This window comes from Megascapheus bottae, chromosome 7 (assembly GCF_031878675.1).
Source record: "Megascapheus bottae isolate mThoBot1 chromosome 7, mThoBot2.hap1, whole genome shotgun sequence".
NCBI lineage: Eukaryota > Metazoa > Chordata > Mammalia > Rodentia > Geomyidae > Megascapheus > Megascapheus bottae.
In genome coordinates this window covers 74413049-74435396 of record NC_143515.1, presented here as the reverse complement: position 1 = coordinate 74435396, position 22348 = coordinate 74413049, and the positions used below count along the sequence as shown (strand labels likewise).

Here is a 22348-nt window from a genome sequence, read left to right as displayed (position 1 = left end):
CAGATTCCAGTTAACATGTTTAAGAAAGAAAAAGAAAAAAAATACACACACACACACACACACACACACACACACACACACACACACACACCAGTGACAGTGAAAAGAAAGTAAGTGGCTGTGTCTACTGGATTTACCCATTTATAATGAAATGATGGTTATGTGGCATGGTTAAATGTTAGCTGCCCTTCTGAATAGGCAGTGATGACAGGGTCTTACAATGTTTAGTACTTAGAATGTGAGGAGTTATATGTGTCTTCTTCTAAGTAACGATGCGGTCAACAGTATTCATTGGCTTGGGTGAAGCCCAATAGGAACTTTGGGCGCAGGGTTGGTGTGTAGAAATAAATAACCTATACTCTCTACTTAAGATTCAGGGTCCTAGAGGCTGATGGTGAAATATACAAAAGCCATGAGTTCAGTTATAATCATCACAGCTGCCAATCCAGATCCAAGAACTTGAAGGTGATGTGTCTTGAAAAGGAGTGTGCCCATCCAGAAGGCAGAGTGAATTTCCCAACGTCACACAGCCTGTACATGGCAAAGCTTTCTTATAGAATTCAGGTCTTGAATTCAACTGGTTACCTTGAGGTCTTTTAGTAGTGTCTTGGCAATTAGTTGAGGCATGTATATTAGTTATCTATTGGCCTATTACCTCATGAATGACTTAACTATAAACATTTATTGTGTCACAATTTTCTGTGGGTCAGGGGTTCAGGAGCAGATCGACTGAGTGGATATGGTTAAACTGGGGTTACAATCAGTCAACAGGGATGCCTCCTTTCAGGTTAGGCTGGGGTTGTGGGACCCGTATCTAACTTGAGTCCCATGTTTTAGAAGGAAGGCTTCTGTTCTTTGCTAGCTGTTGGTAAGAAGCCTCGATTCTTCATCATGTAGAGTCTCCACGGGGCTTCTTGAGTCTCCTCCCAATATGGGAAGAAGCTTCCTGCAGGGCAAGTAGCCTGAGCGAAACAACCAGACACAGCGGCAGTGTCATTTGTTTCCTTCTGCTGGTCAGCCCACACTGGCAGGAGCAGAATGAATCTTTGTTTCTCCAGGTAAGAAGTGGCAAAGGATTTGTGTGCACAGTTTAAAATCACCATGGTAGCAAAAAAAAAAAAAAAATGCAACCTGTACCCTAACATCTGGAATAAACTGACCATAGAGAAGAGCAGTTACTCAGTTTGCAGCTACACATGTATGAAAATGGCACCTCAAGACATAACAGGTATTACAGAAGAGAGAAAGCTAGGGATTTGGCCAGGGCCCTTCAAGGAAATCTTCAATAAAGTCATCCTGTAGCTGTGCATGCATTTCCCAAAGTACCTTGCTTGTAGGGTGGCAGATAGTGGGTTAAATTCTTGCTATTCATTCTGTCAAGTAATCCACATGAAATCCTCACCTTTGTAGTCAAAATGACTCCTTTCTGAGTTCTGTGGGGCCCTTGAGGTACCTGGGTCTCTGTCTCAATTTTTATGATCAGAAAATGCCACTTCTTTAACTAGTATCTTCTTAGCAGTTCCTAAAACTCTGGAGTGCAGTATCTGGCACTCAGAATGGCAAGCACGGAGTGGTACCCCCCCCCCCCCATACACACACACACACTTCCTTGCAACCCCAGGCAGGGCTTTCAGCCCAATGTCCTCATCCTGCAGAGCCTTGGGAGAGCTGGCAAATACTCTAAACAGATAAAAGATAATTGAACAAGGAGTGAGTAGTAAACGGTGACAAAGTGCTATTTCCATAATAAGCTTATCTGAGTAAACTTTCTCAGAGCCCCTGAGTTCCCGAGCTGGGTGTGGATTTGGCAATAGTAAAGAAACAGGCCACGCCAGGAATGTCTGGGGAGCTAATGAATGCCCCTGAAGTGGTTGACGTTCCTATCTCTGCTTTGGATCCCTGCCACCTTGACGCAAATGTCAGACTGTGTTTAATTGGCAAACAGGGCTTCAAAGAGTTGCTGGGCCCTGCTCCCAGGGCCCCCGGGCCTGTTAATGTTTAATTGTCATGTGCAAGGGCCCACTAGCCCTTGATAGACTTGGGCATTTTATTACACTTTGAAAAAGTGATATTATGAGCCTCTTTCTTGCTCCCTGGGTATTTTACAGACATGCCTTGGAGTCAACTATGAGTAGAAAGTCACCAAGTTATTCAGCAGAGGTACAGAGAAGCACCTGAAGTTGGAAATGCTCCAGATGTAACTGCAAATGCCCTAAAATTTAAAAAAAAAAAGTATCCTGGGAACAACATGGAAAGAGGCATGGAAGTAAAAAAGAAACAATATAAAACTTAGAGGTTTGGACTCTGAGGGAGAAAGGAAATAAGACAGAGATGAAATTGCGAAATCCAAACAGTACAACTTCTCCATTAGGTGCTGATGGTGTGAGTTCTCCTCCAAGGTGACTCTGTTACCCACAAACTCAGTGAAAATGTGAAGATTTTCATGTCCTTATTCCTTTCCCCAAAAAAGATCTATCTGCTTTATAGTGTTCATGCACTTTAAATAGTGAAGAGGCTGTACTGATAAAGACTTTATAGCTTTCATTTAATTACATAGGGAAATAGAAGAAATAACAGAAGACAAATACTTCTTTTTCTTCCCTCAAAACTATATAAGAACTGTGAATAAAAGAGTGGCTTCCAACTTCCTGACATCTGAAAAGCTTGACTTTCTATTGAATATGAATGATTTCTTTGATTTTCCAATTCAATTCAGTTGAATGTATCCTCATTGAGTGTGTATCCAGTGTTCATATCAAACAATTTCTTTGGTTTTGAATTGGTGGCTTTTATAGAAATGGTGTCTTTTGTAGAATTCTGGAAGTGTATTGGTTTGTTGTTTTAATCATTCTTTTGCTGATTGTGAATATCTCTCTAAGGAATGTAAAGAGAAATATCTAATTACATTACTTATATTAGAATGGCAAAGCGTATATTTATCTTGTTTGTTAATTATATATGTCACAGCTAGAGACCACACATCAGCTAATGCCGACATTAGCCAGAAGGGTCTGGTAGACATCAAAAGCTAGGTGAATAACAAATACAAAACAATATGGCAAGTAGAAAGCATATATATTTTTATATGTTTATATTAAATAACATTTTTCTTTGTTCTCTCTTTTTTCTTTTTTGCACAGTTCTGCATTCTAAATAAAGATTTTTTTCATAACACGGAAGTCCTATTTTCTTTACAGTAGAGCTATCCTGATAAGCAGGTTTCAGAGGCTCTGAGCATGTGCTCAGCTTTCTTAGGCAATGTGGCAGACACTTAGAGGATTTCATGTATTTTCTTTAGTTCTTACTTCCATCTATACCTGCCCTTCCATTTCCACTGCTGACTTAGGGAGTCTTCTCTTTTGCCAAGGGGTAAGTGAACAATGTCTCCTATCAGAGCCAGCTCTGTGAAGTTCAGTCTTATCCAGAAATCTCAGTCCTTCAGCATCCTATGGAAGTAGACTTGGGAATAATCAAAGCACAGTATACACAAAGTGTATGCTCTCCAAATCCATGTGCACAGTTAATTAGTTTAGAGCCTCCAAATGTTCTGTGATTCATTTCTTAATAGAAATGAGAAATGGTAAAAAAAAAATGAAGGGCTTTTATTCACAGTGTCAGCTATTTTAAACGAAGAGGCATATTATCCTCTGGATAGATTTACAGAAGCATGCTGTATTATGCACCCAAGTCCTATTATCATTAATGGCCATAACTGCATTCACATAAGAGCATAGCACTAGGGCTTTACACAAGAGGCTTCTCTTCCTTCTATTATGAACAATCTCTGCTTCACATTTCTTAAATATGTACAAAATGAAACAAAACACTACTCTCCATTTAAAATCTATCTGGGTGTATGTTTGTCGAAGGAAATGAGATTGGTATGTTATAGACAGGTTTTTAAATTTGCTTTAGTATAGCAGATGATTGTATCTGCCATCCACCCTCTGAGCATCTTGAGAAGCCAGGAGGGAGGAGCAATTTGAGGCTCTTCCTAGCAGCACAGTGTAGGCTCTGCTAGGGAGGAATACTAATCTCTAGCCTGTGGACTGTTTGCTTTGAATGGTGGCAATATCAGCATTAATGAAAAAATGGACAACTTCTAGTTCTGGGCAAGAGTTGATTGCATCCATCCATCCATTCATTCATCTACCTCTCATATTAAAGATCTACCAGTGAAGTTGACAGAGGAGGACTTTTGCCCCAGAAGACTCACAAGTGGGAAGACAGAAATTTAACAGCTACTTGGATAAATCTCCTCATTTGTCTGTTATGCAGAAGCATATGATGGGGACATCACAAGAGGCACCTGTAGGAATGAAAGCTAGACCTTTACGCTGAAAGAATTGTAGCTGTCTGTCACCATGGTGATGGGACTTGGTTGAGGAAGAGCTGGTCAGATGGAGGAAGCCATCTGTGCAAAAGCCTCGAGACAGGCAGGATACAAATTCAATCCCTAAAATGTAGAAACTATGTTAATAACATTTATGGAAAATGGACTATTTTCTGTAGATTACAAACAACAATGAATGGAACACTCTATTCCCTTTGCACAGAAAGTAAGACAGACTTAACCCAAACAAGTAGCTCTCATGTGGGCAATCCAGGTGCAGGGGCAGTCTGCAGATAGGAGAAGCCCACCGAGGAGCCATTTATAAGGAGACTAGGGAGAGAAGAGGCTTGAGTGTTTTAATCATGAATACATTCTGGAGGAGTCTTGCATTTACCATCAGAAGAACCACAAGCTCTTTCAATCACAACTCCTTTGTTCATAAATTTGGGTAATGTTAATAAAAGCTTTCTTTCAGGACTGTTATAAGGGCAAAACTGAAACAAAGAATAAGAATCAATTTTGTAAGTTATCATCTCCAATGTCCTAGTCCATAGGGCTGTCCTAACAATGTCTCACAGACTGAATGATTCACGTGGTAGACGTTTGTTTTCTCACAAATCCAAGGGCTGAAAGCCCAAGATCAAGATGCTGGAAGAACTGGTTTGTTTTTGGTGATGCTTCTTTCTCTGGCTTGTAGACAACCATTACTTGTATCCTGACATGGCATGTTCTCTGTGCTTACACATCTGAGAATCTTATAAAAGCAACAGTCTTGCAGGCTTAGGGACACACCTTATGATCTAAAAATCCCCATTATATAACTGAATCCCAAGACATTGAAATGTCCAGAGCTGGGCCAAGAACTCTAAAGCCTAATTTTAAAAGTGATCAGTGACCTCAAAGATGACTCAGAAAAACTGATAAATGAAGTCAAGAATTCATTTTAAGACATGCACATGAAATGTAATATGTTGGGTGAGAAATTTAGCAAAAAATACATATTCTTGGGGCCGGGAGTTTGGCCTAGTGGTAGAGTGCTTGCCTAGCATGCACAAAGACCTGGGTTCGATTCCTCGGTACCCCACATACATAGCAAAAAGCTGGAAGTGGTGCTGAGGTTCAAGTGGTAGAGTGCTACCCTTGAGAAAGTCCAAGGACAGTGCTCAAGCCCTGAGCCCAAGCCCAGGACTGGCAAAAAAAAAATACATATTCTTTAAAAAAAAGAAAACTGAAAAGTACCTTGAACATGATGAAACACTTAATAATCCCAATTAAAAAAACAAAAGCCATCACTGGCGTGGTAGCTCACGCCTGTACTCCTAGCTACTCAGGAGGCTAAGATCTAAGGATGGTGGCTCAAAGCCAGTCTGGCACTAAAGTCTGTGACACTCTTATGTCCAATTAACACTAGAAAACCCAAAGTGGCACTGTGGCTCCAGGGGTAGGGCGGTAGCCTTGAGCTGAAGAGCTCAAGAACAGAGTCCAGGTCCCAGAGTCCAAGCCCCACAACTGACAATCAAAAGAAACCAAAAAACAAAACAAAACAAAAAACCCAAAAAGCAAATGCCAACCCTCAATGGAAAGAGTGGCCAATGAGATAAGATCAGGTGGAAGAAAAAAAACATTGGGAATTGAAGAGAAGATTAAAGAATTATTAAATTCAGAGATATAGATAGACAGACAGACAGACAGACAGATGCAGTCATTATAACAACTTTCAAGACCTCTGGACAAACCTGTAAATCAGCAGAGGAAGCTGATATAGAGACTTGTCTTCAAGGAAATGATAAAAACAACAAAACCCAAGTGCAAAGGAAGAAATGGATACCCAAGTACAAAAGGCATTTAGAACCCCACATAGACATGACCAACAATGAACCTCTCCATTTCATATCAGAGTTAAAAATGCCAAGGGCACAGAAGAAAGACTAATGGAAGCACTGGGAGAGAAGTGCCAGGCTTGCTTGTCATGAAAACTCAATCTGTTTGGGGATCAAGAGCCCAAGGTATGAATTTGAAGGAAAGGTGTATGTGATCTTGTATTTATGAAAATAATATTATTATATAATCCTCATGAACTAGCCATGAAGGCTTTTCTAAAGTGAAATCTTTTTTTAAATGAAGCCTCAGCAAATAAGGATATTTCCAAAGTAACATTAAGATGTATCTTTTTTGTTATCTCTTTCTCTTTTTAAATTTTATTTCATTATCAGGATAATGTATAGAGGGTTTACAGTTACATTCATAAGGTAGTATGTTACTTCTTGAACACTGTTACCCCTTCCCAAGGTTTTCTCCCACTTCACCTCCCCTACCCCTCCCAAGATGCAGAGTTCATTTCCAACATATTGGCTTCATTCATCCACCTTACTTGGCTCTCAGGACACAATATCAGACTGTATTTCTCCATGAGGGGGGAAAGGATGCAGGGATGTGCATGGCCTAAAGCCACTGAATACTGATTTGTGCCTCCAGGGGGAGAGCTGGCTCTGCTCTCAGCTCAGAGTTTCCCTGGCTTATGAGGAAACACTGCAGACCTTGGCCCCAGACCTCTCTTAGAGCTGTGCCTTGGTGTCAGGAACATAGAAAATTACACACGCAGGTCACCATAACCAAATGACTGAGAGCAATCTTGTCTGTTTACCTGCATGGAAGGGCACACATGAAAAGTCCTCTTTTGAATACAGATGCCATTTGGAGTGAATTCTCCCAGGAGCCATTTCATCCAGGTGTTCAGATAGCTGGGGACTGCGGGAAGAGAAGAACATAACAGACATTTGGGGATAGAACACACCCACCAGCGACATGAATTCCAGGTCATTATTCTTCATTTGTTTAACAATGAATAGGAAGTGAGTCAGAGGCTTCCATGAAGCACCTAGCAGCAGGACTGGAATGCAACCGTCTACCTTGAAGGTGAGCTCTTGATTGAAGTAAGCCTTTCATTCTTTCAAAGTCTCCTATGATCGTAAACTATTGCTAATGAAAAATAAAATGTGTTGACCACAAAGAAAGCAATGGACATTTCATCTCTGACTCCTTTAGGGTTATCTTACCCGTGTCACAGAGCAAGACAAACTTGGAGTCTGAAGAAGAGAAGTCAAGTGCTTCCGAGGTAGAAATGAGACTGGAGATGCTAAGCAAAGAGCCTTTGAAGAGCACTAACTTTTCAGACATCCTGAGCTAGAAGAAAGACTTCTTATATTCTTTTGCATTTTTCCTTTTTATTAAAAGCACTCATTCACTTTAAAACAATCCGAAGAACATGAAGTGCTGGACAGAGATGAGGGGGGAGAGTCCATGGAAGGTAGGTGATCCCACACAGAACACAGAGTAGCTGGGTGGGTATCAGATTTGGTTTACTCAGCTGCTTAAATACTTACTCTTTTTGCTGTCTGCCATAGCTCCTGTTCCAATAGGAGGCCACATTTTGGATTAAATCAGTTTCTAGCAGCACATGGAGCACGAAGTATCAGTTATGATTAGTTGGAGCCAGAAACCGAACCCCAGTTAGTTTGGATCATAACAATATCTTCTCACTCAGCAAGATATGCTGTATCTCACTTTTGAGTGTGTGTGTGAGGGCGGTGGCAGGGGGTGAGGGGGGAGAATCATAGGGCTTGAACTCGGCCTGGGGGGGGCTGTCCCTGAGCTCTTCAGTTCAAGGCTACCACCCTAACCCTGTGCCTGGGTGTTGTCCTTGATTTCTTCAGCTCAAGGCTACCACCCTACCCTTGAGCCAACCCCTATTTGCCATTTTCTAGAGGCTAATTGGTGATAAGAGTTTCAGGTACTTTAGTGCCCAGGATGGCTTTGAATCATGATCCTCAGATCTCAGCCTCTTGAGTAGCTACCGTGTCTCATTTTTAAGACTAGTTTTGTTTTTTCTTTCTAAAGAGAAGGCAAATGTTCTGTACATTGTGGAAAGTAGCGTGCTAGATGCATAAACCCATAGTTATGCTGGGAGTTTATACCCAGCCTGGACTGTTCTCTGAGTCAACTCTGTAAAGTGAGGGTTGGGAATTCATACTGGGTATACTCTGGGCTTCAGTTGTAGAGCAAATGACACCAACATGAATAAGGACATTATATTAAGGCCTCCCTTTCTCCGTGCACAGGGCCAAAAAGGCAATAGAGAAATAAAAACTGTTGTCCTGCTTCTGGAAGCTCTGAATTGGGTAATGAAATCATGGCTTAGGAGCCACTGAATGCTGACGTCTAGTCGCTGAGCCGATCCAAACTGACAATACAAGAGATGATGTGGAGCGTAATGCCGAGGGCAGCTCATCTCTCTGCTTCCAAGTGGGCCCCAGAAAAACAGAGCCATGGTCTCAGAGTTCTGAACTCTGACATCCTATATTGAAATGAGCAGGCCTCTTCCCAAGTGAACCACTCTGTACAAACCCGAAACTTGATTCATGACGTGGGAGACCAGGCCATCTTTCTTCAGAGCCACTGTGGATTTGCTGTGGGCCAGGTTGACATTGCCTGCAGTCACCCCCTCCTAAAAAGGTGGTTTCCCACCACATAACTCTTCCTTCTGAGGACAATGGCTCTGCCCAATATGCAAAGAGGAAGTTTAACCAAAGGAAAAACTGAGCCCACACTAATAAAGCATCAGTGTTATCAGGAGACAGGCAGGCCTGAGAACGGAGGAGCCCTTGCCTGTGGTGACATTGGGAACATCGACTGCAGTGTGTTTCTCAACTGTCCACAAGCATGGCTCTCTTGAGAAACAGTAATGGCAACCCCACCATTTTCATGTATGCTTTCTCTCCAGCCTTCCCTGTCTCGTGCTTAAGTATGTTGTCTTTTCAAAGATCATAGTGTACATTTTATGAAGAATATGACCTGTTCTGTTTCTAGGGGTAGGCTGGTGTGACCCAAAAGGTTTCAAATACAGATTAGCTATTGAATGTCTACCCAGGTATCAAGAAAAAAAAATGTAAAAGAACTTACATTTGTGGTCTTACTGGCACCCACGTACCCCTCCAGAATTGTAGTTCTTGTCTGTGTTTATAAACAGATTTGAAGAGCTAAGGGCATTTTTTAAAAAAAAAACAAAACATAGTTCTAGACCAAGGCATAAAGCAGGACGGCCTAATACAAAGGCACATATGTGTGGGCAGCTCTTCAAACACTTCTCTTTATTTCAGTAAATGAATCAGTGCATGACCAAATGAAGTGGATCCAGGTTTAGGTTTGTCTGGAATTCTCACAGATCAGCACTGTCCTCTGGATCTCCCAAGGTATCAGGAAAGGTAGGATGTAGGGCACTTAGTGTGCCCTCGTTTGTGCATGTCCACTGCACCATAGCTCTGGTCATGGTCATCATTATGTTTCCACAGCTCTCTACCCTTCTGTACCAAGAGGTCCTAGAAGGACAGGGGCTGCATCCCCTACCCCTTCACCCAGCAGCTCCAGGCAGGTCTGAATTCCATAGCTCAATCACAGTCGTCCATTCCTGGAAGGACAGGGTCTGCATCTGGAAAGAAAGCTCCAGAATGAAGCATCTGAATCTGGTCAAAGGAGCACTCTGAGACACTGTCACATACCCACAATAGGACTGCCAGATTAAACAAATCTGTGTCCTATCTTGACCATGCTATTCACAATGTCTCAGAGAACTCCAGATACATGTGGGAATGGCAAACAGTGTATAATTAATGGATACAGATGAAGAGGTAGGGGAAGCCCAGATACACTGGCATGCATTTCAGAGATCAGCATGTTCTGCAGATCGAGAAGAAAAGTGTCTGCAGTAAACTTCATGCTGGTCATGACGCTCATGAAGGGCTAGCTGTGCTTTATAGATGACGTGTGTCAACATCAGGATGGGTGAATAAGAGTGCCCTGTCTCTCCCTTATTCTGTTTTACTTTTTGGCGTTTCTGTGGACATTTCCACCCTCTTTTTAGTCAATCAATTAAGGGACATGTAAGCTTGTTTGTGTTTTTCCCCCCAGAGAGTAAGTGAATAAGGAACAGTGTAGACCCCTGTTCAATGGAAGATAAGTGGAGCTAGAAGAATCAGTAGCTCCAGGCATGAAAGGGGAAGTCTTGGGCTCACTTCCCATTGTAAGGCTTCAAGCAACTTTAATAACAAAGTATTATAGAGATGGATCACTATTCTGAAATAATCTTATCTATTGCAGAAGATAGAGCCCCCTGGACTTAGTTATAGCTCAGGTGGTAGGAGAACCTTAGATAAGTGTTTCCTCACACCATACCTTGGTTGCCTCATAGGTGGAATACAGAGATGACATTTGCCTTCTGAAAGTAAAAGATGTATGGCAGAACCCTGGTAATTGGTTGGATTTATTGAAAACAAGCGGGGGGGTGTCTTAGGTTGTATTTATAAGCTTTACATATGATTTTGTGGCTTATATGCTGCTCAGCATTAGGAGATGTTGTTTGCCTGAACACTATGGAACAATACTCATGCAACTTTAATACAAATGGAGCTCCTAAGAGTGGAGCAATGCCAAGATGAATGATGGCCCTGGACCTTCTATGACATAATGCATGGCTCAGCGAGGTGAACCTGCTCTCTTGACACAGAATCTCAGGAGAGCTTCTGCTCTAGAGAGGAAAGCAGGATCATAGTGAACAAACAGTTTTATAATTCAAATATTATTAGTGGCATGTACCTTTTAAAGAGAACAAAGACACATTGTTCTTATTTGACTGATATTTCACAAGGAATAAACTTAAATTTATCCTGGATTGATATTAAGATACTTAGGACAGCCGTATAGTATGAGGCTAAATGAAAGGACCTCCAGGATATAGAAACAAAAGCCATATAATGAGTGATTGTTGTCCTTAAAGTACTATGTTATCTCTCATCTCTTTTGTTCTCCCTTGGTTATCTCATATTGTTACAGTATTTCACCTTTTTATCTAATATATTGTATATATGTGTATTTGGTTATTTGAAATAGGATAGAGGAAGGGGGGAAAAACAAGATAGGGGCGGAGGTGGAGGGAGGGAAATGGGGACCAAGACATGAGAAAGGGTATCAATATTTGTGAAGTAATGTACCTTTTATCTGGTGAATATAATGTAACCCTTCTATTAAGTACAATAAAAAATATATGGAAAAAAAGATACTTAGGACAATTGAAAGTTATTCAGTTAAAGACACTGCATAGAAATTTATTCAACAACTCAGGTAGTCATACTGAAGTACAACAGACTTGGTGGTATAAATAATAGAAATTAATTAATTAATTTGTGTGTTATCATTCTGGAGACTGGGAAATCCGAAATTAGAAAGCCAGCAGTGTTGGTATCTGGTGAGGTTGCTTTGGCTGTTGAGCAGAGACCGCATTCCCACTGCCATCTCAGCTAGCTGCCAATTATAAAAATGTAGCCCCTACCCGATTAAGGGAGCCTATGACTGTGGATTCTTGTCATTTCATATTGGTCACCTCAAGTTAGCTTGGGATCTTAGCAGTTGCTGTTGTAGCCACCAACTCCTGCCCAGAAGCACAAGCTCAATTTCTAGTTGAATTTGTATTAGAAAGAAATCCAGGCACCCTGCCATGCTTGTGCTAGTGAAAGTGATCCAAACATCCCCTGGGACTTGTTTCCTCTCACTGCTTCCTTCCAGGAGCTTCTACAAACAAGCATTTGCTTACACAGACTTTGGGGCCCAAACTCATTTTTATCCATCTTCTTTGCTCCAGACTCTTCACTGATCCACCTACAGAGTCCATAGCTCTCAAGTGTCCAGCTGTTAAGGGTGAGCTCAAAGTACAGCTGCTCCTTGATTGTTCCAGGGCATCTGCTGCCATTATCATGGCCATTCCGCTGCAATCTGTCACCTGTTGCCATCCTCTTGATGCACTGGTTAGATTTTTAGGTGTCTTCCCCCTAACTGGCCCAGAGTCTGAACTTCTATGGCAGTGATCATTCCTAGTATCAATTGATGTTTTCTGAACATTTCATAGAACATTGTCTAAAAGTAAATAGTGTTTGTATTGAAAGAAAGGAAATAGGAGGAAGAGAAGGAGGAGAGGAGGAAGGCAGGTAGAGAATGAAGGAAGTGAGGAAAAGAAAGAAAGAGGGAGGGAGAAAGAAAAAAGGAGGAAGAAAGAGGGAAAGAGGGAAGAAGGGAGGAGAGAGAAAGAAACAAAGAAAGGAAGGAAGGCAAAAAGGAGGGAGAGAGGAAGAAAGGAGGAAGGAAGTAAAGAAGGAAGAAAGGAAGGAAAAGGAAAATGTATATAGAGAGATTGAAGACCTCAGGTACTATTCTAATCAGTTTGCCTGTAGCAATCATCAGAGGTATTATTATCACCATTGCACAGAGAAAGAAACCAAGGCTTAGAAACCACCAATAATTAAGCAGCAACTAAGTGGTGGACTGATAGGAAATATTTCCATAGGTAAGAAAAGTAAACAAAAGGGTGGAATAGAAGCTAAGAGGATGGGTACAGGCTGAATATTTGATATCTTCATGGGTACCATACTTAAGAACTGATGTGATTAATATTCTTAATAACATTAATCAAACAGGAATATTGAAAGAGAGCTGTTACTCTGTGATTTTCTTTGAAGGAGTGGATACTTTTATGCAGTGTTTACAGAGTGCCAGCATTAATAAATGACATAATGACTGTAAGGCAAGCCTATATCTCTTGTCAGGCCAGGCAGTGACTGTGACTGGTCTTGCCCGTGATCAGAAGAAAGCTGCCAACAGGCTGAACAGAGGGAGAGACATCTGCTCTCAAATATTGTCTCTCAGACAAAGCAGGTCTGTGACAGAATAGGTATGTCCTTATGCTTTGCAGTGACTCAGATTCTCTCTCAGTCACAACTCTGACAATCTGCATCTTTGGCTTTGTCTTCTGAGTTTGAAACCACACATTTGTGTGGTCTTCCCCGCTCTCATAGTGTCGATGAAAGGATTAACCCACGGACTTTAACAACACATCTCAGTTCCAGATTGTTACTATCCTCCTGGAGCCACCCACTGGACAAGCTCAAGTTGAGTTGCCATGCTTGTGAGCTGATCTGTAAACGTACTTGATGGGTAATAAATTGAACTGTTCTCTGCTCATTTGTAAACATTGGTTCTAAACAAGGAGTTGGACTGATGAAAGAAACAGAATTAATATTGACTCTTAAAGCCCAATAGTACCCATTTTACAGATGGTGAAAACAAGTCCTGAGATAGATGGAAACTGAATCCCAGAAGCTCAGTCTCATCTGAAGTAGGTAGCTTGAGAGCGAAGCCTACATTTTGCCTCTATCTAAACCTAGCATTGCTGTGGTACAGGTTTCTTGGAGAGGGTGGATTTATGTTGGAATAATTCAGTTATCCATGTGGCATTTCATGTAAGGCCATTTGTTGGGAGCTTTGAAATGACTGAGGATGAAAGACAGTGTTAAGTATCAGTGGTCATTATCACCCACCTCTTGGTTTGGGATAATAACAGTTGCTCCTCCAACCACCAACTCTAGCAGCCAGACTCCAGAATCTTGTGCTTCAGATGTGGAAAACTTTCAACCTCAACAACAACACTGTCAAGTTTCCTTCTTCTAATACTTGAAACTTATTCGCAATACTTAAAATAGAAATGTCCAAGAATGTGTTGTCTTAGGTAAACCGTCTTTATTTATGATAGGCTGAAGATTTGCAAAGTATATTTTTCAAAGACTCAGAACATATCCCTTTGTACTTCAAAGGCCATTTGGTCGTAGGCCCAAAAGGCAAAGTAGTTATTATGGTCCCATGTGGGAAAAGGCGGGTGAGGCTGGAATGTGCCCAGTAAACATGAAACCCCATCCACGGAACCCCACTTGCTCCAGCAACTCTGCGGAGGCTAATTGGAGGAGAGCAACCTTTTGGAGCAAGGAAAGAAATTTCTGGATTTGAAGCAGATGTCTGAACCTTGCAGAATCGACAATACAAGCTTTTAAAGGAAATATTGCAATAATTAGGAGTCCAGTTTGAAGTCAATGTGTTGCTGTAAAAATTAAGGATGTTTACAACTGTGGGAAGGTTTTCTTTAAAAACCCCATTCTGATTCCAATTTGCTAGCAAATTGCATCCTGGCCCCATGGAGGGAGTGCTCAGGAGACCTGTTTAATATATTAAGATACACAGTGTCCAAGGAGGAAAGGAGATATTCGGACACAGGTATGAATTCTCATATATGGCTTAGAATTCTTTTGCTGGCCATGGGAATCTGAAATGATAATCGGAAATCTGCAGTAACCAAATGAAATGTCTTCTCAATTGATCACACACACACACACACACACACACACACACACACACACACACACACACGCCCTTGATTTTGGTTTTCCTTGTGTGGTCCCTGGAATGGCAATCTAGTATTTGCTAAAATTACCATAGCTTTTCAGATATTGGTTAGTCATGAAACACTGTATTATACTCAATTTCAGGTTATTCAAGAACAAGAAATTAGAGTATGCATTGTTGCCCTGTAGTCATGGATCATTGTTAAGTACCGGGACAAAGTTGTATTTGCATATAAAAGAAGGGAAAGAAGATACATTTGTCAATTCAGAATATGGGAAGAAAATTGTGTAGTGAAGAATTGGCATAAATGAACTCTAAATATATAAGAATAATTATATTATCACTGGCATGTGCCTTATTCACTAAGTTCCATATTCCCATTCCTGTAAGATCAATGCCATTGTTGAAATAATTGATTGTATAGTATTTCATGGAGGAAGAAAAGTAAGCTGTTTCAGGGTCAACTAAATACATGCTTTTTTGTAATAGAATACTGAGTTCTAGTTGGGAAAGGTATTATTCCAATAGAGGCTACATCTTTCCTTCTTTCTTTTGATGAGATACTGTATTTGTTCAAATTCTGTCAAAGCAAGATGAATGGGAATGATGCGTGCAAGTCTGCATCATGCAGCATGTCCTTCTCTTCTTTCTCTTTTATAATGGGAAGGAATAGCTACAAAATGATAGCAAGTCAATTCTACCTGAAAGATGAGGTTAAATCCCAGTGGTCAGAAGTAAAGTAGAAGGGACATAGAAAGAACCTGGACCTTTGCATGGCCTTGCAGAGAAGAGGTTGATACAGCTCCAGTGTCATCTCTCTTTTAGAGACAAATTACAAACAAATAACTTTGTTTCCCTTGCATTTACTTTGCTTATTGTTAAAATGATCGACACAGTTACCTAACTCTTCACAGGAACTTGTCTTTATCATGTTGTAGTGTAGAAATTAGATTGTGAGAGCTCTTTGATCCTGGGACTTTTGTCCCTCTCCCTGACTTATATTCAAAATATAATAAGTAAGATTTGGGATAGGATTAAGAATGTGCAGACTACTGAATAAAGGCAGACAAGGTGAAAATGAGCTGAGACCATTTGCGAGGAACTTTATTTGTTTATGAAACAAGTTCAGCATTAAGTCCTAAATCCTAGGAAGTAATTCATGAGATTGTTTTATAGCCTGGTTGAAAACTAGATTCTTTGGCTGTGTTCATGTATTGTTAGATAAATTATTTTTAGATATCCATTTTAAATAAAAACAAAGTAATCTTAGCTACATGGAAGGCTGAGAATGGGAGGATTGAAGTTTGAGACTAGCTTAGGCAGGAAATTTGGGGCAAACCCCGTCTCAACCCATAGCTGGGCAGGGTGGTACATGTCTCTTGTCCTAGCTTCTTGAGAGTCAGAGAATAGGCAGTTCATGATTGCAGGACAAATGGAGCAGAAAATCCATAAGATTCTTCCTCAACAAGAAAAACTCAAAGTGTCATTCCCAATTTCATGAGAAAGCTTAAATTAGGCATCTTGCAATCCAGGCATGCACCTGAACTATAAGAAATAGTCTATCTAAAAAGTAACCAGTGAATAAAAGGGCTGGAAGTGTAGCTACAGACAGAGTACTTGTGTAGTAGCAAACATAAGGCCCCAAGTTTAAGCCCAATAATACACACACACACACACACACACACACACACACACACACACACACAATTGCCACCAAGCTTATTCTTCAACATCTACCACAAAAGCTACTTGATTCTCAAGACTCCTCTCATTGCTGAGTTAGTCAGGTTGAATTGTGAGTTCTTCAGTGTCTTGATTTCACATTCAGTCATTCTGAGGCCACTGATTTGACAATTTTCTTGAGCATTTACTACCTGCCCTGATCTGTTCAAGGAACTGTGAGTAGAGTCATACATAACATCTGACCATCCATGTCATGGTGCTTGTAGTCTAAATCTGTTAACAGTCCACTCCGTTAACCATCAGTGAGTAACTTTCCTCTCTGTGCTGGGACTTTTTAAAACTTCTATGAGAAGAAAATCTTTTTTTCCCATTATTTTTAGCATGGATCTCATCTTGTACTGCTTTGAATTTATAGGTAGTATGTTCTACAACTGGTTTTATGACTACAGAGCAAGTGCCCCTAGTATTCCTTCTTCTTTCCCTCTGCATAGCAATATTTCCTCACTGTACTGAGAGAAAGCCTCTACAAATGTATGCTGAAAGGAAACTTAATTCACACAGTAACATTCTTCACTCCAAACTAGACGTCTCTATTCTACAAAATCAAAGCAACATGTGGGGGACATTTTTAATTTGTCAATCCATATTAAGCACCATCAAACTAATTATTGCCAAGGGAATCATTTAAAAACACAAAACAAATCATGTCTGTTTTAATAGCCTTCCTCATTCCTTTTTTTCTTCTTGTTGTTAATGGTAAGAGAAGGTGACAATTCGTTTCTTCTCAATGCTTTCCAGAAACTCTTCTGTAACTGGTAAAACTCAAGTCGCTTTTATATTTCATTTATGAGGCAGTAACTGAATAAGTGGTTTGTACACTTCATTTATGAGATAGCCAAAAGGTACATGTGTAAAAGTTATTTTGAGCTAATTTTTCAAGACAATTTCAATTTTCAGTGCCTGTACTTACATTCACATAAAAAACACATTTGTATTTCCAAATAATTGATCAGTCACAACTCATTGTGTTTAGAGGAAGATAAATTAGTTTATAAAAATGCTCCTAAAATGCATCCCCTATTCTATTATTACAATACCAAATATAATAATGATATATTTTAATATCATTAATCATATCTATATAGTAATAAATGAAGATCAGAGCATGACTACCTCTAATATGTAGTGAGACAATTTAACTGCCCACAATGGAAAGAAGCTGAAAAATAAATCTCATACACAATATACAGGAACTTCTTAAAGTGTTTTTGAGAGCCTCAGAGAAATGTCCTGAAGAAAACATCAAATGAAAACACTAGTCTTAGTTAAACAATGAACTGCTAGCAATTAGACAAAAGATAGAAAACATAGTTGTGTTGGTGTTTTTAAAAGAAAGGGAAAAAAGCCTGGTTATTTTATCTTGAAGAAAAAAGGCTCAGAGTTGTGTTAGCCAATAGTTCTTGCAATAATGCATACCTGAGACAAAGCAGTTCAAAGGAGTAAAGGCTTATTTGGGTTCATGGATTGAGATCCAGATCTCAAAGAACATTTTTCCTGGGCCTGTGCTGTGGCAGAATATCACAAAGGAAAGGCTTAGTGGAGTTGGGCTACACACCTTTTGGCAACCAGGAAACCAATAAACAGAGACAGGAAAGAGCCAGGCTAGCATGTATCCCTAAACACAGGCCTCCAGTTGCCTATTTCCTCAAGTAAAGTCTCATCAACTAAAGTTTCCATTATTTCCCAAACAGCTCCCACGCTGGGGACTAGGCCTTCCTGAGCCTGTGGAAGACAAATATAGATGAATCACAATGGTCTCCTGTAACTCAGAGCCTTAGGTTTTTGTTTAGATAATTAAAAGAACTCTTTGGAGCAAATCAAAACAACATTGAGTTTCTACTGCACCCCATTTAGAATGGCTCTTATCAAGAAAACTACTAATGACAGATGCTGGTGGGGATGTGGCCAAAAGCAAGTGCTACTACACTGTTGGTGGGAATGCAAACTTGTTTAACCACTCTGGAAGGCAGTATCAAGGTTCCTAAAAAGACTAAACATAGAGTTCCCCTAAGACCCAGCAATCCCATTCCTGAACATTTACCCAAACAATCGCAAACAAAGCTATACTAAAGCTACCAGCACAACCATGTCTCTTGCAGCATCATTTTTATCACAGCTAAAATATGGAATCAATCCAGATTTCTCTCAGTAAATAAATGGAAAATGAAGTGTGTGTGTGTGTATACAATGGAATTCTAAGCGTCCATCAGAAAGAATGACATTGCCCTATCCATAAGGAAATGGAAAGATTTGGAAAAAAGAAGCATAGACTGCGAGGTCTCCCTCATTTTTAATAACTAGGATATGTCTAAGATATTCATAACAGAGGATCACAATAACTCAATAGTGGTGTATATATGGCCATCTAAAATGATGCTTATCAAAATGAATACCAAGAAATGTACAGGAGAGCTTATTTTTTATTTTTAGTGTACTGTTTGCCATTATTTGTTTTTCTTACTTTTATTTCCATTTTGGTTTATTCCTAATTGTCACTGTTTTTATTTCTGTACCCATGGTCTTCTACAGAAGTTTACATGATTTGGGGAAGGAAAGGGGAACTACAGATATGGTGGGAAAAAGTGTGAACCAATGCAACGGTGATACTCACTAGACACTATATTAGAAATGAATTTTAGGTGGGGAGGGGAGTCAGGGGTCAGGAAAGAAAAAAAAAGAGGATAGTACAACATTGTTCAACAAGCAATGTATTCATTACCTCAGTTACATAACTGTAATCCTTCTGCACATCACCTACAGAATAAATTTTTTTTTGCCAGTCCTGGAGCTTGAACTCAGGGCCTGAGCACTGTTTTTGGGTTTTCCTCAAGTCTACCATTCTACCACTTAAGCCATAACACCACTTCTGGCTTTTCTATGTATATGGTACCGAGGATTGAACCCAGGGCTTCGTGCATGTTAGAAAAGTACTCTACTACTATGCCAAATTCCCTGCTCCTACAGTAATGTTTGTTTGTTTGCTTGTTTGTTTGTTTGTTTATTGCCAGTCCTGGACTTGAGCTCAGGGTCTGAGCACTGTCCTTAGGCTTTCTCAAGGCTAGATAGAGCCTCAGCATCACTTCTGGTTTTTTTCTATGTGTGTGGCACCATGGAATTGAACCCGGATCTTCATGCATGCTAGGCAAGCACTCTACAGTAATTTTTTAAAGAACTTTGTATCACATTTGGTAAATAAGTTAGTGATTATAAGCTTACTTTTCATTTTTGAATCTTAGTTTTTAAAAAGGTTATGATTTTTTTCTGGTAGTAAATATACTTGTATGCTATATGAAAGCTGTTTGCATTAAACCATAAAGAAAATGTTGCCTGAAATCTTCCCACTTAAAAGTAATGTTGGAACAGCAATGTCTGCTTTATACATACAGGATGTATGTAGGCATGGATGACATCATTTAAATTGGGTATTATATAGGTTTTTCAGCCCACATTTTTGTTTACTGTATCAAAAACTTAATATTTTTGTGAATGTACAGAATGGAAATACCACTTAACCATTTCTTCTCTCATGAAAATAAAAATTGTTGTCAGTTTGAGTATTATAAGTTAATGTTATGCTGGATACATCTGTATACCTATTCTATCATGCTTCTTTCATTGCATCATTAAGATGAATCTGCAAAGGAAGATTTTTTTCATATCCAAGCACAAATATTATCTTATGCATAACATGTATTACTAAACTTACAGAAAAAAAATCATGGATTTGTTTTCCTATGAACCATGCATGAGAGTGAGGGCTGATTTCCCTAGAGATCAGAAAGAGGGAGCTAGACTTCCTATAGGAATAACACACGGTGACACACAATAAGAACCCAAACTATATATATATATATATATGTATATATATATATATCTTTATAAAAAAATCTACAACATAGGCTCCATGTTTTCCCTCATTTGTAACAATTAGTATACATCTAGGATTCTCCTAACCAAGGGTCATAATAGCACAAAAGCTATGTACATATGGCCATACAGGATGAGGCTAAGTAAAATAAACTCCAGGATATGGAAAGAAGAGATTTATCTTTGTGAGTGTTGTTCTTAATGTACTATGTGAAGTCATTTATTTTCTCTTCCTTTCCCCTTATAGTTTATTTCATGTTGTTACTGTATCATAATGTGGTACCTGGTATATTGTATATACATTTATTTGTTTTTTTGATAAAGCGAAGGTACAGGGAAAACAAGATGATTGGGAGGGGTGTGGGGGAGGGAAAGTGGGAGATAAATAGAGGTAACAGTTTCAAGAAGTAATGTATCCACTACCTGATGAATGTATCTTCATCCCTGTGTACATCACCCAACAATAAAATTAAAAAAAGAAAAAAGAAAAAAAACTATAAAAAAATCATCCATAATTTTCTGATTTCTTTACCAGTTGTTGGATATTTGAAATAGTTCCAGTTTGGGAATAAATCTATCTACTGTGTATTATGAATAAAGGTATTATCTACATTTAATTACTTATTTTGGCAGACATATGTTTTTATTACTCTCCCGTAAAAATCTAGGAGTGAGATTTTGAGGCTAAGCGGTAAATGTGTATTTAACACTGTTACAACTTGTATTAGCCAGTGTTTCATCTATATAGTAAATTTCTGAGTGGAACAACTTGGAAGATGAAAGATCCTTGTGTGGGTTCAGAGATTGCAGTCTACAGTCAGCTGGCAGCAGACGATGGAATACTGAACAGCACAGCAGGGAAAATGTGGCAAAGCAGAGCAATTCACCCAGAGGTGGATGGGAGGCAAAGAGGCAAACAGACAGTAGACAACGTACTATATAATCTTCACTACATAACCCCACCTTCTAATAGTCCATTTGGTATGAATTTACCTATGGACTCCACTGATGAAATGACCACCTTAATCCAACCATCTCTCAACAGCGCCATCAACTGGGCACCAAGTCGGTAACACCTCTTGGAGGTGTTTCAGATCTAAAGTATGGCATTCCATCATTGCGCCCCCCCCCAAAGATTCTATATACATCTTGCAATGCAAAGATCCCCCGTGGTCTTAAGAGTTTCAATGTTGTTCAACAGTCCAAAGGCTCCTTTGAGACTCAAAGCTGAGTCTTCTGTGAGATTTTTAGCTCCAATTCCCTATAAAATATTAAAGAACCAGGTATGACGGTCCATGTGTCTTTTCCCAGCCACATATGAGGCAGAAACAGAAAGGATATGCTTTGAGGCAAGCCTTGTTCCCCAACGAAAAGAAGTTCAGCAAGACCTTATTGCAAAGAATAAACCAAGCCTAGTGCATCACATCTGTAAGCTCAGCTGTATGGGAGGCATTGATAGGAGAATCATGGTCTAAGGCCACTCCAGGAACAAATATGAGACCCGAGCTGAAAACTAAAGCAAACAACAACAGCAACAAAAGCTACTTTAGGGCATGTCTTAAGGGAATAGAGAACCAGCTAGAAACGTGAGGCCCTGAGTTCAAATCCAAGTACTCCCCACCCCCAGAAAAAAATAAATAAAAAGATAAAGACATGTGAAAGGGTATCAATGTATGTGAATTAATGCACCTTCTATCTGGCAAATATCATGTAACCCTTTTATTAATTACAATAAAAAATTAAAAAAAAAGAATAAAAATAAAAAAATAAAAAATAAAAAATGTCATGCATAGGGTTAAAAAAAAAGATTTTGAGATCCTCCTAACTGCTGAATTTCAAATACATTTTGTTTTGCAGATACGGTAGCTGACAAAATTCACTCTTCTCTAAGATAGCTTTCTCGTTCCCGTTCACTGTGCTATTTTTTATAAATGCACATCCTATGAAATTAGGATTATTTTGTTGTAGCTTAAAGCAGTTTAGAGAGCACCCAAAGAATGCAAAGAAAATAATAAATGATGAATAATTTGGACTGAAAAAAAGAAAATTGAGGTAAAGGAGTTGGATTGAGAGGCATGAGAAGGATGGAAGGGGTGATATCAGCCAAGATATAGCATTCACATGCTGAGG

The 22348-nt window shown here is 39.6% G+C and overlaps 1 long non-coding RNA gene across 1 annotated transcript in view; it reads right to left on the bottom strand.

The window, feature by feature from the left end:
* Positions 1–7063, bottom strand: part of LOC150061075 (uncharacterized) — a 61403-nt gene extending 54340 nt beyond the window's left edge. The window contains exon 1 of the long non-coding RNA XR_016536189.1: positions 6978–7063. This is a non-coding gene — a long non-coding RNA (uncharacterized LOC150061075). The remainder of the gene's footprint in view (positions 1–6977) is intronic.
* Between the last annotated feature and the right edge of the window lie 15285 nt (positions 7064–22348).